Source organism: Phocoena sinus, chromosome 5, assembly GCF_008692025.1.
Source record: "Phocoena sinus isolate mPhoSin1 chromosome 5, mPhoSin1.pri, whole genome shotgun sequence".
NCBI classification, from domain to species: domain Eukaryota; kingdom Metazoa; phylum Chordata; class Mammalia; order Artiodactyla; family Phocoenidae; genus Phocoena; species Phocoena sinus.
In genome coordinates, this window is record NC_045767.1 from 28,628,979 (window position 1) to 28,641,953 (window position 12,975).

General features: G+C 36.0%; 1 non-coding gene across 1 annotated transcript; it reads left to right on the forward strand.

Moving 5' to 3' along the window:
• The first annotated feature begins 3,380 nt into the window (after window positions 1–3,380).
• On the forward strand, window positions 3,381–3,503 carry LOC116754842. The gene has a single exon (XR_004350178.1). It is a non-coding gene; the product is annotated as a small nucleolar RNA SNORA76 (small nucleolar RNA).
• Window positions 3,504–12,975: the final 9,472 nt, after the last annotated feature.

Genomic DNA, 12,975 nt, shown 5'->3' on the forward strand with positions numbered 1-12,975 from the left:
TCTTGGGTTTACAAAGCAACATTAGCTAGTTATAACAAGATACTCAGTTTTCAGGGAGATGCTATATTTTTTAGTAGTGATGATTTGTATACTTAAGAATGAATGCATTGCTAAATAAGCAGAAATTAAAACCTAAACACAACATTTAATGACAGTATTTAGAACTATGCTTAGTTTTAATTTAATTTTATTTTTTAGAAAGGGGTTAAAAGAGGGCTTTGTTGCTTCATGAGGCATGATAGACCTTTTTCCTTCAATTAAAAAAGTACTTTCTAAAAAGTTATTCTACTTGTATGGTATAACTTCCCTAGAACCAGTTTCTCCTCAACTTTCTTAAAGGAGAGAATTTCTTTCTCATTGTACTAAAGTGTTATAATAATATACTTAATTTTGGGTTGCTGAAGATAGTAATTATCGAGATAATGTATTTTGTTTCAGCATGACTCAATGGGAAGAATAATTGGTCAAATGTTGAAATGGGCTCAGAGAATATCTATGATGTCACACGACTGGGCAAAATGTTGAGGACACCCAGTCATTGCTATCTCTTCTACTGGTCTTTAAAAATATAACACAGTTCAGGGTTACTTCATAGGTCATGGGCAAGTCTGATCTTGGTGGGAAGAAAAAGTACAGAAGAGACACATGCTCTCAGTAGGAGGGAGGAGTCAGATGCCCAATCAAGGGAGAAATACAATTATTTATCACTTAAAAGCATAAGTGTCATGACCTAGTATGTGAACCCTACATAGCTCAAGGAATTCGAAATTTGTGGAAATTTTCTCCAAGGAGCAAACAAATTCTTCACATAGGCATTTTTGGTCAAGGTAAGAAGGTATCTTGTAAGGAGATGGTTCCTTTCAAAGTATCTTCTGGGTTGGGGTGGGGGTGGGGGACTTTTAAACAGACAAATTTTGAATCCTGAAAAATGCCATCTTCTCTCCAGTAGATGCTTGGTTGTATAATAGTCCTCTCATGAGTAACAGATTCCAAATGAAACTCATTGGATTTCTCCCCTATCTTCCTAGACTTGTGTCTCTCCTAGTCAGGCTTGACTTTTCTGTCAAACCTCCATATCCAATAAGTACCTGAGCCCTGTCAATTCTACCTCTATGTATTGTTTCATGCTCTCTCTTCCTTACACTCACTACTCCTGCTGTTGCTGGAACCTTCTAAAAAAGTCTTTCTCACCTGGATTTGCAAAATATTTTTCCTGCAGCCCAATCTCCTCCAATGCATCTTCTGTACCCTGGCCAAAATTATTTTTCCAAAATACTAATTTAGTATGTGACTCTTTTCCTTAAGACCCTTCATTGATGCTCCGTTGCCCACAGGATAATCTAAAAACCTTAGCAAGGCACATGAGGCCCTCCATATATTGGTCCCTGCCCACGCCCTTTGACAACTCCATCTCTCATAGCCCATGCCCTAGCAATATGCATCTGTCTGTGTTGTACTAATGGCAGTTTCAAGAATTTACGATGTTGTTTTGTGCCTCCATGCTTGCCTATGAGATTCCTTGTGCTTGCATGGAATGCCTTCTCTCTTTTTCCACATGCCTCCTCTCTTGCTAGCCTCCATTGTTCATCTGGCAAAATGATACCCATTCTTTCAAATTCATTCTCTGAAATTCAAACTTCTTTCGGACGGTTCCCCTTAATTTCTCCTCCTCTGCTTGTCAGCAGCAGAGGAATTATCAGCATCTACCACATTACTAGCACAAGACAATGCTCAATACTTGTTGGGTAATAATAATGGTGATGTCACAGAATATATACTATTAGATCACACGTAATTCTGTCACCTCAGTTTGGTTGGTTGATTTCTTTGTTGATTGAGAAGAATATAAGGGTTGTTTTATTCCCACTTGTTGCTCTTTTATCAACATTAAAAAATTCCTTTTGGTTATGCCCAAAGAAAGGAGAGGTCTATGTAACTTGCATTTAATTGAGCCTGATGTTAAATCCTGAGGTAATCTGATGGTTTGGACATTGAGAAAGTCTGACCCTTGAAGGTTGTTTTTTTGATTGATTAAGATGTTGGAATTTACAGAGAGATGCAGGAAGTCCGAGGATAATATTTTAGGATATTATTTTATTAAGTTCCTAAAACATGCTCTGTTATTTAGAAATAGTAAATTTTTGTAGATTAATTGTAATGTATATGTTTATCTACATATGTAATTAATGGAAAATAATTGCTTTGAGAATGACTATTATCCTTAGCACAGAACTGTAAAGATAAAGTATACTTAAAATATTTTGGGCTTTTTGAGTGTAATATGGTTAATGTTCTTTATTTTTGAGGAGACCTGCTTTAAGTAAATTATGTTTCTTTTTTTTTTGCGGTGCGCGGGCCTCTCACTGCTGTGGCCTCTCCCGTTGCAGAGCACAGGCTCTGGACGCGCAGGCTCAGCAGCCATGGCGCACAGGCCCAGCCGCTCCGCAGCATGTGGAATCCTCCCGGACCGGGTCACCAACCCCGTGTCCCCTGCATCGGCAGGCGGACTCTCAACCACTGTGCCACCAGGGAAGCCCAACTTATGTTTCTTGAATTATGATTGGTTTCCTTTCTATATTCCTTCTTTTTCGTGTAAATTAATTTATGTTAAAATTATTTATAATGGTGTATATTTGTATAAACCTAAATATACACCATGTAGTTGTGATATTTAATAATCATGTACTCAGATGTTTTTAGAACAACCAAAATAACTTCCACAGTGGGTCATTTAGACCTGTATAGCTTGATAAATTTTTATTATACATAGGTCTTTGAGAAATTGTCTTTTTGGTGAGTGGGTTCTAATATGATGATTTTCTAATCATATAATAGAGAGGCACTGGGCTACACACAAATAAAATCTTGGAGTTTCTTTCTCCAGGATCTGTTGGAACATTTCAGGTAGTCTTTCCTGGAAGCCATGTATAAATTAAATGATCTCTCTCTCTCTCTCCATGTATAAATATATACGAAATAAATTATAATGAAATAAGTAAGGTCCACAAGTGACATACGCCACTTTCATGCTGTAGTTTTGATGCTTCGTTCTCACCTCTCTTTCCTCTGTCAGAAACCCAGCACGCTCCACATAAGGGCTGCTTATTCAGACCTACTTCCAAAATAAAGAGCACATTGAGCAAAGCCACAGGACATCAATGTGATGAGCATAAATGTGAGCAAGAAATAAACTTTTATTGTTTAGTCCACAAGACTTGAGGTCATTTGTCACTGCATGATTTAGCCTAAGCTGGCTAAAACAGATGAAAATTTTAATAATGCAATAAAAATAGATGTATAAAAAAGTACCTGCAGATTCTTCTTTTCTCAAAGACTTCAAAGTACAGCTCCATGTCTTAATATAAAAAATATTTTCTAACGCACTGCTTTTGAGCGCCGGCGCGCGGCGCGGAGAGTCCGGCTGCAGCGCCAAAGCACGCACTTTAGCGAAACGGGGGCCACGTGGTCCCCGCGGAGGCGGCCCTTTTAACCGAGACCCAAGAGCTACTCAGCAGCGCCGGGCTGTCAGTCGGGTGCTGTCGCGAATCAGGCCCAGCCCTTAAAGCCAAGGTTGAAATTCCTTCGGGAGACATCGGGGATCCTGCAGTCTCTGCTACTTAGTGCCCGGCATATCTAGTGTCTTTCCTGTAAGTCCCAGTGTCATCTCTTCATAGGGATCAGTGCAGGTTCACTTAAAAAAAAAAAAAAAAAAGAATATATATATACATATATATATAACTTTTAAAGTTAATTTTTAAAACAGGTTTGTTTCAAAAAAGCGGATAGTACAACCCAGTAGGATCTCTGTTGTGTTTCAGTATCCCTTGAAAACGCAATTGGTTTCAAACTAAGGTAAAATTAATTTTGTGGTGAGGTGAAACAAGATTTTGAAAGACATTATTGGTTGGAAATTGGAATTGTATTTTACATTTTTGAATTCAGTGTAAGCACATAAAGTAAAGCATAATTTATCAATTGAAAATAGGTGCTATAATAAATAGGTAAGCTGACTTAATGGAAGTTTGTATCAGTAGTTTCTTATTTGAAAGTAGATATGTGAGTATGTGTGGAGAACATCAAAAAGAGCACAATTATGTAAAGATACTTCAAATAATACTGTGTAGTAACCTTGAAAACAGAAGGATGTGAGAATGAAGGTGCCACTCTGATGAATATGATAAAAGCCTAGAAGAGAGACTGATATTCCTTTTGTAAGTAGTATGTCCTGCTCCAAAAATCTGGAACATATTCTAATCACTCAAGTACCTACCTGCCTTCTTAGTATACCACCTCCTTAATTGCCCAAGAAGCCCCATAAATCCTTAAGGCTAAAGGGGAGGCTAGTCTTACTTGTAAAATTAGGCTTACAGCAAACAGGAAAGTTTGTTCAGCTCACTAATACCTTTGCCTCCCTCGTCCAAATGGTTTCAATGTCAGGCTTGTCTGCACTTTTTGCTGGATGCCTACTCATCCTGCAGGAGTGGGTGCCTATGCATATATGCTTAGTTACCAGTCACTACAGCACAGCCACTGGTCCAGGGTGACTGACTCTGAAAGGCTTCAATCACACGTTGCATCCAATATCCTACCTCCAGGAATGCCTTCAGTCCTTGTTCAATCTTGAGCTAACAGCATAGACTTCCCCTTCACTTAGGAATTCATTGCTCTTTATTCCTATAAGACCCTGGTTGGATCCACCTGGTCCTGGACTTCCTATGGAGTTACTCTACCATCTCCTTAGTAACAACGTTGCTTATAAAAAAATGGGGCATCTTTCACAAATGTAGTCAAAAAGCACAAGCTATTTTTCATATCAGTCTCCCAGGACCTCAGGTGTTTCCTAGATGGGATTCAGCTACCCAGAAGGCAACTGTATGTTGCATCTTTCTATTGGTAGAGACGAAAACATTAGGTTCTTGTGGCCCTTGAAGTGTTGCCTATGACTTAACAGTATCAGAATGCTCTTGGCTTGCTGAAGGAGTGTGGGCTGAAATGCCTGTGCCCTAAGCACGTTGTCCTCTCCATACATGGTTTGGCCAAAAGAGGTAAATCCTATCCTCAAATTCACTCCTCTGTTTATTGCCATTATTTTCTGGCCATCTGCATTTATGATACATTTCTGTGAATTTTTAGAGCTTTTCCTCTGCCTTTGTTCTTTGAGATTTTTAACCCACTGAGAAAAAATAGCTTGGGTTATTATTCTTTAGTGAATGACATGTGGTGATGAGCAGTATGCAGAACTGTTAAGGCTTGACATAGTCCAGGGCTTTGCTGCTAGGGATCCTATCTTGTGACTTGCTATCTAAGTGTGGTTCAGAGCAGGAATTTCTGAAACTGAGAGATGAGATGTGTCTTCTGTCACAGTGGCCAGGACCTTAAAAAAGTTAGAGACCATGATCACTCCATGGAACCTGAACTTGAGCTTCCTATTGTCTTTCCATAGGATATTGCTCTTTTTAATTCTGTTATCTACTTTCTTTGCTGCACTTGTAAGAGTAGCTCTTTATCTTTGAGCATCCTCCCATCCCTTTCTCAGTCTGAGGAGCAGCGTCCACAGTTGAGATTATATTCCAGTTTTTCTTAGTTCTTGAAGTTTAAAATTTGACAGCTAAGTACCTGGGGGAAATGCTTCTGAAAGGAATCTTTGGTCTATAAGAATACTAAGTTGGAATCATATATATGTATGTGTGTGTGTATATATAAACTTTTTGTCAGGAATGTTTTCTTTAATTATTGCATGTTTTCTACTGGACTTCCTACTTTCTGCAGGTTGAGGTCTTTGATTTTTTTCTACTGGGTTCTTAGTTTCTCTAGCATTAAAATTTTTAGTGGATTTTAGCTATGATTTTGGCTTGCTATGCTACAGTTTCTTCTTAATTACTGATTCTTAGTTCTGTTGTATCATTCTCCTTTTTTTCTGGTCTCATGCATGTTTCCTCTTCAACTCAATAATATTCACAAGTACAATACAACAAACTTACTTTGAGTCATTACTCACTGTGACCTGCTGAGTTTTAGCACCTATTTCTGGCATCTATTTTGGGGATATAATGTATTATTTCCCTGCCTTTTGGTCATTTTTTTGCTGACCAAGCATTCAGGACTGTTACCCCTGTTCTGGAGTCTATTCAGATTTTTCCAGGCAGATGGCTATGGTCTTGAGGCCCCAGACCCCTTTGAAAGCAAGGATTTTACACAGCCTTATGATTTCAAGGCCTAAGTAGTCATCTATGCAAAATACTGACTATTCAACATAAACTGCCTAAAATAAAATCCCATGACATAAATTTGATGATTTTTACATAAAGCAGAACATTAAAAACAGAGTTTAAATAACATTTACTTTGATTTTAATAAAGCTCTATATTTCATTAAAAATAGTAAAGATTCAGCACACTTAAATAGGGAATTAAAATGAATTGGGAGATTGGAGTTGACATATATACACTAGTATGTATAAAATGGATAACTAATAAGAACCTCTGTATAAAAAAATAAATAAAATAAAATTCAAAAATTAAAAGAAATATATATTTAAAGGGAATTGCCAGTGTTTTCTTGTACTCTAACTTTATCTAACTTTATCATGCCATTACTGAAAAGTTAGTAATCTGTAGTTTGCCATCCCTTAAAATATTGCAGAGGAGACCTTTTGGCCTACAGGTCCCAGAATTATCCTGGAGTATTTCTAAAAATTGGCAGTATTTTGAGATGACACTTTGACCTTGAGGTCTCTGGGGCCTCCAAGAATTTATTCGACTCCACTGGCCATCTGGATTTTAAATATTTTGTCCCACGAAAAAAATAACTGTTTTTGTTTTCAAGGTATTGTCCAGTAGGAAGGAACCCCCTAAAATTATATAGTTTGTTATGGTGATTGTCATTTAAAAATTTTGTACAGCTGTTTCCCACTAATACATCTGAAAATGCAACCAATTATCCAGTTTCATTACCCTTTTCTAAAAAATTGGATCCATTGTTTTTCTTAATTGCTTGTAAATACCAGTATATTCCAATCCTAACACTAATATATTCAAATAATGTGTTAAATTTATACCTAGTTATTGTCCTCATGGAATTATATAAATCTTTCTAATTACTTTGATTATTCTCGTACTCAGCACAAATATATTTTCAGTGATAATAGAATCAGCAGAAAAGATTTTATTATCACTAAACAATTTCTGTCCCAGTCTAGTGACCCTTAGTTTAAGAAGTAAGAAATGAAGTTAGAATAAATGACTATTGATTGATATTGGTCTCTAGTTTCTGAAGTCAAAGTAAAAGAAGATGCTGAAAAAAAAAATCATTACACACTAACACATTTATTCCAAATGGATTTATAAATTAGTGTCTAAATATTTATGGGAAAATAGTAGATAGTAAATGGTTGGGTTGTAGGAGTATTGGGCATCAAGTTATGTTCCCTGTCTTTCTATTTCAATTCATCTTAAAAATCTCTTCACTTAAAAAAGTGATTGCCTAGAGGCCTTTGAAGCCAGGGAGGATGATGAGGGGGCAAGAGGTTTATTCCCAGGGTCACGCTTCATTTGCATAAGCTAGTAACCATAGGGCACTGTGGAATGTCTGTAAATAGATTTGATTACAGAAGTTCAGCTTAAAGGGACTAAAATAAATCCTCAAGCAAACATTTTATATTGCTTCAAGTTCTGCTGAAAATATTTTAGTAACACAACATTCTATGAAGGCAGGAAATGAAACAGGAGGGTCTCCATATCTTTTTTTGGTGCACTGTTATGAAATGTTTTAAAGAAGACAAACACAATATTATTATTATTTTAATAAAATAGTCCTACAAAACAGGATCATGTCCTTCTACATGGTCGTCACAAGGTAGTAAGACAAATACAAATCTCTCTCTCTCTGTCTCTCCCTCCCCTCCAGCCCCACCGCCTGCTTTTCTCCTCTCCTTCTACCTTGGCATCTTGGCTTTGTCCCTTCTGAACTCTTACTCTTTCATCCTGCCAATCTTTCAGGTTCTTTGCTACAGGATCTGTCCAACAACAGCATGCCTGGAAATACTGAATATTGCATTCTGCTCTCCAAAGGAATTTTGGTCAGAAAACATGATTTAAAACCCATATACCAGATTTAAACATTGCCATCTCTGAAAAAGGAATGAAGGTGAAATATACTGTTTTAATTCTGACACAGCAAAAAAGGAATGTTCCATTAACAAGTCATAATTAAATGTGAATTTACGTGAAAACAGTGGAAGACATCAATATGCCCAATTTCTCAGACTGTAATATATTTACATATAAAAGACCACATATACTGTTACTTTAAAGCTTGGGTATCAGTTCTTCAAATAGAAATATGCTGCTGTAAATGTGATTTTAATGAAATTTATACCATTGAGTATACTTTCATGATTTTGCATGCTGGCTTTAAGAAACTGTGATAGTACATTTCAGACTTGTGAGCCATATTCTGTATTTTACCAAGACTAATATTTTGTTTATGTATTTATTCATTCATTGACCATTTACTAAGCACTCACTAGATGTCAGGCACTGTGCAGGGTGCTGAGCTGGGGTAATGCTTGGGTTCAAGTCTCAGAACTGGTTACCAGGAATCTGAGTGGTGCACTGGACTGGTCATACACTTTAGAATTGGGTTGACCAGGTTCAAATACTACTTAAGCTAGTTAGTTGAACAGTTTGTTCACATCTGTGGGTCTTAGTTTCATCACCTGGAAAAGGGGTCAGCAAACCTATCCTGCTGAATACTTGTGAGGTTTATGGAAAACTTAGTTAAAATGATGGGTACTATGTACATCATATAGATCCTGAAAACATCATAGCTGATTTTATTATTATGGTTGTATTTAAGTAGCTTAAGTAAGCAATTAAAAATATTTATCAGTGATGTGGGTTTACATTTTTAATGGTTCAAATTGAGTGGAATAGGTCTCAATAAAGTAGTGTCTATTTGCATGTATGTGAGTGCTACACAATCAAAGCAAGTTTTAATGGACTTAGCCATGTTATCAGAATATAACTTCGAGGAATAATCTGGAATTGGTATTCAGGAAGAACATCCATAAAAGCAGTAAGACATTTGTTAGTTTAGGAACTGTCAGACCAGGCTCTAAACATATAATGATATAGCGTCTCTTTCATTGTATATGCTCCAAATTTTCATTTCTATTTAAAATATCCCCACATCCCCACATATTTGATTATGAGAAGGTACAAGTTATAACATAGTCCTATAACAAAAAAAGGAGAGGTAAAATATAGAGCATATAGATACTTTGTTTTTCCGTGGAAATACTAGTCTTCTATAGTAATTTAATCAGATAATTTCAGTTTATGTTACTTTGTGTTTCATCATGTTTACTATTCTAATAACTACAATTATTCTCAGACTGACGTTACATTTTCCCCTTAGAATAGATGTGCTTAAATTGAAAAAATCCAATTGAATAAGAGAATGTAACTAGAAAATGTAATCCATCGTTATTAAAAAAGGCAGATTACCTTTATCTGGGTGTTAAATAGTACAAATCCATGAGAGCCAGTGAATGTTTTGAAGTCAAAACGAAGGGCATTACCAAGGCTGAAGTGGATTTGTCACAGAATTACACGTATTACCTCAGAAATAGGTTATTATATCTAGGAGGGGCAGGGGGAAATATGAAGGAATAAAATAAGAGAAAGACCATTTTATTTTCATGTCTTCACCTAGGTGAAATACTTGTGATTTAGATTTTTATCAGAATTTATTTAAGATAAATAAAATCCAAAGCATTTTAAAAGAGCTTTACACCTAATTTATTAAATAGGATATGTTGTCTAGAAGAAAGCTTCAGAAGAAGATGTCTTTGACTATCAAGAGCTCTTATAATAGCAATATAAAGAATACCAGCAAAAACACCAGGTGTTATGGAGGATGGCATCTGTTTTGACTGGGAACCCACACACTTAGCCCGCAGGATTCATGTTCAGTTTAGTGCTGTTGGTATGTCTTTAAAGTATTTATGAACCATGCCTTTCTTGTTAAAAGATGTGACCACTTACATGGCTTAAAATTTTTTACAGTGGTAGAAACAAATCAACATTACTTTAAGCACGAATTTTTAAATAAAACATTAAAATGTACTGTTTCATATATAGTTGTAGTGCTCTTGAATATATTTACAATGAAAATAACAAAAAGCAAAGAGAAACAGCACTTCAATGGATAATAGCACTTTAATATTATAGTAACCATAGCATGGTTTGGGATAAAATTACCTGATTAATTGAAAGAATTTCATCATAATGCGATTTCAACTATATATTAGACCCTACAGCACAGATTTTATGGACCCACTTAGAGCACTGTGTCAATGTTTAAATTACATGCTTTACAGAATCAAATTCAAATGTGTTTCTGTATGTCATGGAAAGTGGTAACCATACACGTGATGTGGTTTTAGGTAAATTGTCTTTCAGAAAGAAGAATTGTATTTGCCTTTGTATGAGGCGACCCAGAGGAGCTTGATTCATCTTAGTAATTCTTTTCTTAATACTTACTCATTCTGTGTCCTACTATCATTTCTTCTTTTATGCTCATAAGAAAAACATTTTGTTTACCTTTCTGCTCACCCTTCTGCACGTCTCTTTCCTGGTACTCCAGACAAAAACAAGGCACACTCATGATCCAATGTTGTTTCGATTGTAAGGATATATTTTTCTGTCTTTCAGGCTCTGGAACACAATGTATGTAATGATGCTGCTGCTATAGAATTTGAGCAGTTAAGATTGAGTAATGTATTTCCTGTAGAAAGTGTCTGTCATGATTCCCCACTGACAGAAGCTAGGGTCATCAGAGTAGGTATAGAGTGCTCAGGAACTTTGGAATTGATGTGTTGCAGGGTCCCTGAACCAGGGAAGGAGATGGCTTAATTAGAGAAAGAAAAATAATAATAGTAGCTGTTATTTTTTTGCCCTAAATAGGAGCCCAGCACTGTGCTTCCCACACAGTACTCTAACAGTCATACTGGAAGGCAGATATTATCGTCATAATTTCATAGGTGAAGAAACTAGACTTCATAGAATTTTAGTAACTTGCCCCATTCCACACAAACAGTGGTAGAGCTAAGATTCAAATGCAGGTTTGACTCCATGGTACAAGCAGAGATGGAAGAATGTACAGGTAGAATGAGAAAGGGCAGAGGAGTGAGTAGGAGAAGAGGTACTGTGATGTGAACGACAAATCCAATAATAAATGAATTAACTGTGCAGGATGAGGGTAGCAGGGTGGTCTCAAAGGCTAATGACAGGAAATCAGGTGTCTCAGATTTGTTGGTGCCCCAGGATCTGCTGGTGCTTTTGTAAGGAAGAGTACAGACAGGCCATACTGCCACACTGGAAAGCCATGCTCACAAGACTTTAGGGGACATTGCCTATATTTGAATAGGTTGAATGGATCTGAGGAGTACTTTGTTTTACAGGAATATTCAGAGATATATATATATGTCTTACAAAATAACATATGACTACAGTTTCATGATACAAATTTAACCAAAAAGACTAACATAGAATAAAAAGTGAGTCTTTCTTCTTTGTTCCCTCACAGTAATACTTTTCCAAGAGGTAATCATTTTTTAACAGATTTATGTGTTTTACACATATATATGTACAGATAGATATGTATATATGCAATTATATATATAATTTTTGAACATATGTCATGTATACTTATTACTGTCTTGTTAACCTTATGAGGGTCATATTCTAAACAATGCAGCTTGATTTTTCACTTGACAGTCTATCTTTGAGATATTGGCAAGGCTGTATCTACCATGTTCTTTTTAACTGCCAAGTATATAGCAAATGGGTACCAGCATTTGTCAGAACCATTCCCTTATTGCTAGATGCTTAGGGTGTTTTCACATTTTCACCACTGCAATTAATAAAAAGAACATTATTACAGAAGCTTTTTTGCACATGTGTAAATATACCTCAAGAGTATATATTTAGAAGGAATTGCTGGGTTAGAGTACATTTGCACTTGAAATTTTATTAGATACTGTGAAATTGAATCCCCCAAATCTTTACTGTTTTACCCTACTACATTAAAATACATTCATGTGTTGAGAAGATAGAGAGAAGAAGAGGTGGGCAAAAATAGATGAAAATAGGGAGAGTTGGTGTTCATAGGGAGAATTAGTAAATTCATAGTAAATTCTGTAAAGGAATGTATGACCCAATAAAGCCTATTCATATTTTGTGGGTTCTTAAGAATAATCTGAATAAGATTTTTAAACCTTTGAATACACTTGCAATTTTAATCAACTTTCTGACTTTTAAAATTACAAATTGCACAACATAAATGTGTAGGTTTGAACATTATCAGCATTAATAGTATTATTAATCTTTTACATTTGGAAAGCATTTTATAGTTCACAGAGTGCTTTGCCATACTCATTTTCATTTCATCTTTCTCACAACTCAACCAAGCATAGCAGATATAATAGAAAACTGAGACTTTCAGAGGTTATATGGCTTGACTAGAGTCGTAAAGATGTGTTTGGTGAACCTGGAAATAGAATATTTACCTTTTAATTTTCAATCTAATGCCTATTCCCTTTACATGGATATCTTTCCAAAAACATTCATAAACCTATTATGTGCAAGATAATGTTAGGTTCTGGGGATGCTAAATGATAAGAGTTAGCCTTCCATCATGGTGCAACGAGCTAGTAGTAAGCCAATAGTAGAATGTAGTAAACCAGGATTCCTCCAGTATCCTAGGCTGGAGTCCAAAAGAAGGTCATTTTTAGTAATAATCGTCTTTGTTTCACTGGTTCTTTTTCCTGCCTAATAATTTTGACCACAGTCAGCAAATCTTCCAACATTGGCTATTGCTGAAAATTCCCAAATGGTGTCCTCCATGAGCTTCCCGAACAGTTAATCAAGTACCCAGTATTACTTTTTCCTTACAACTCTGAAGTTCTGTTTC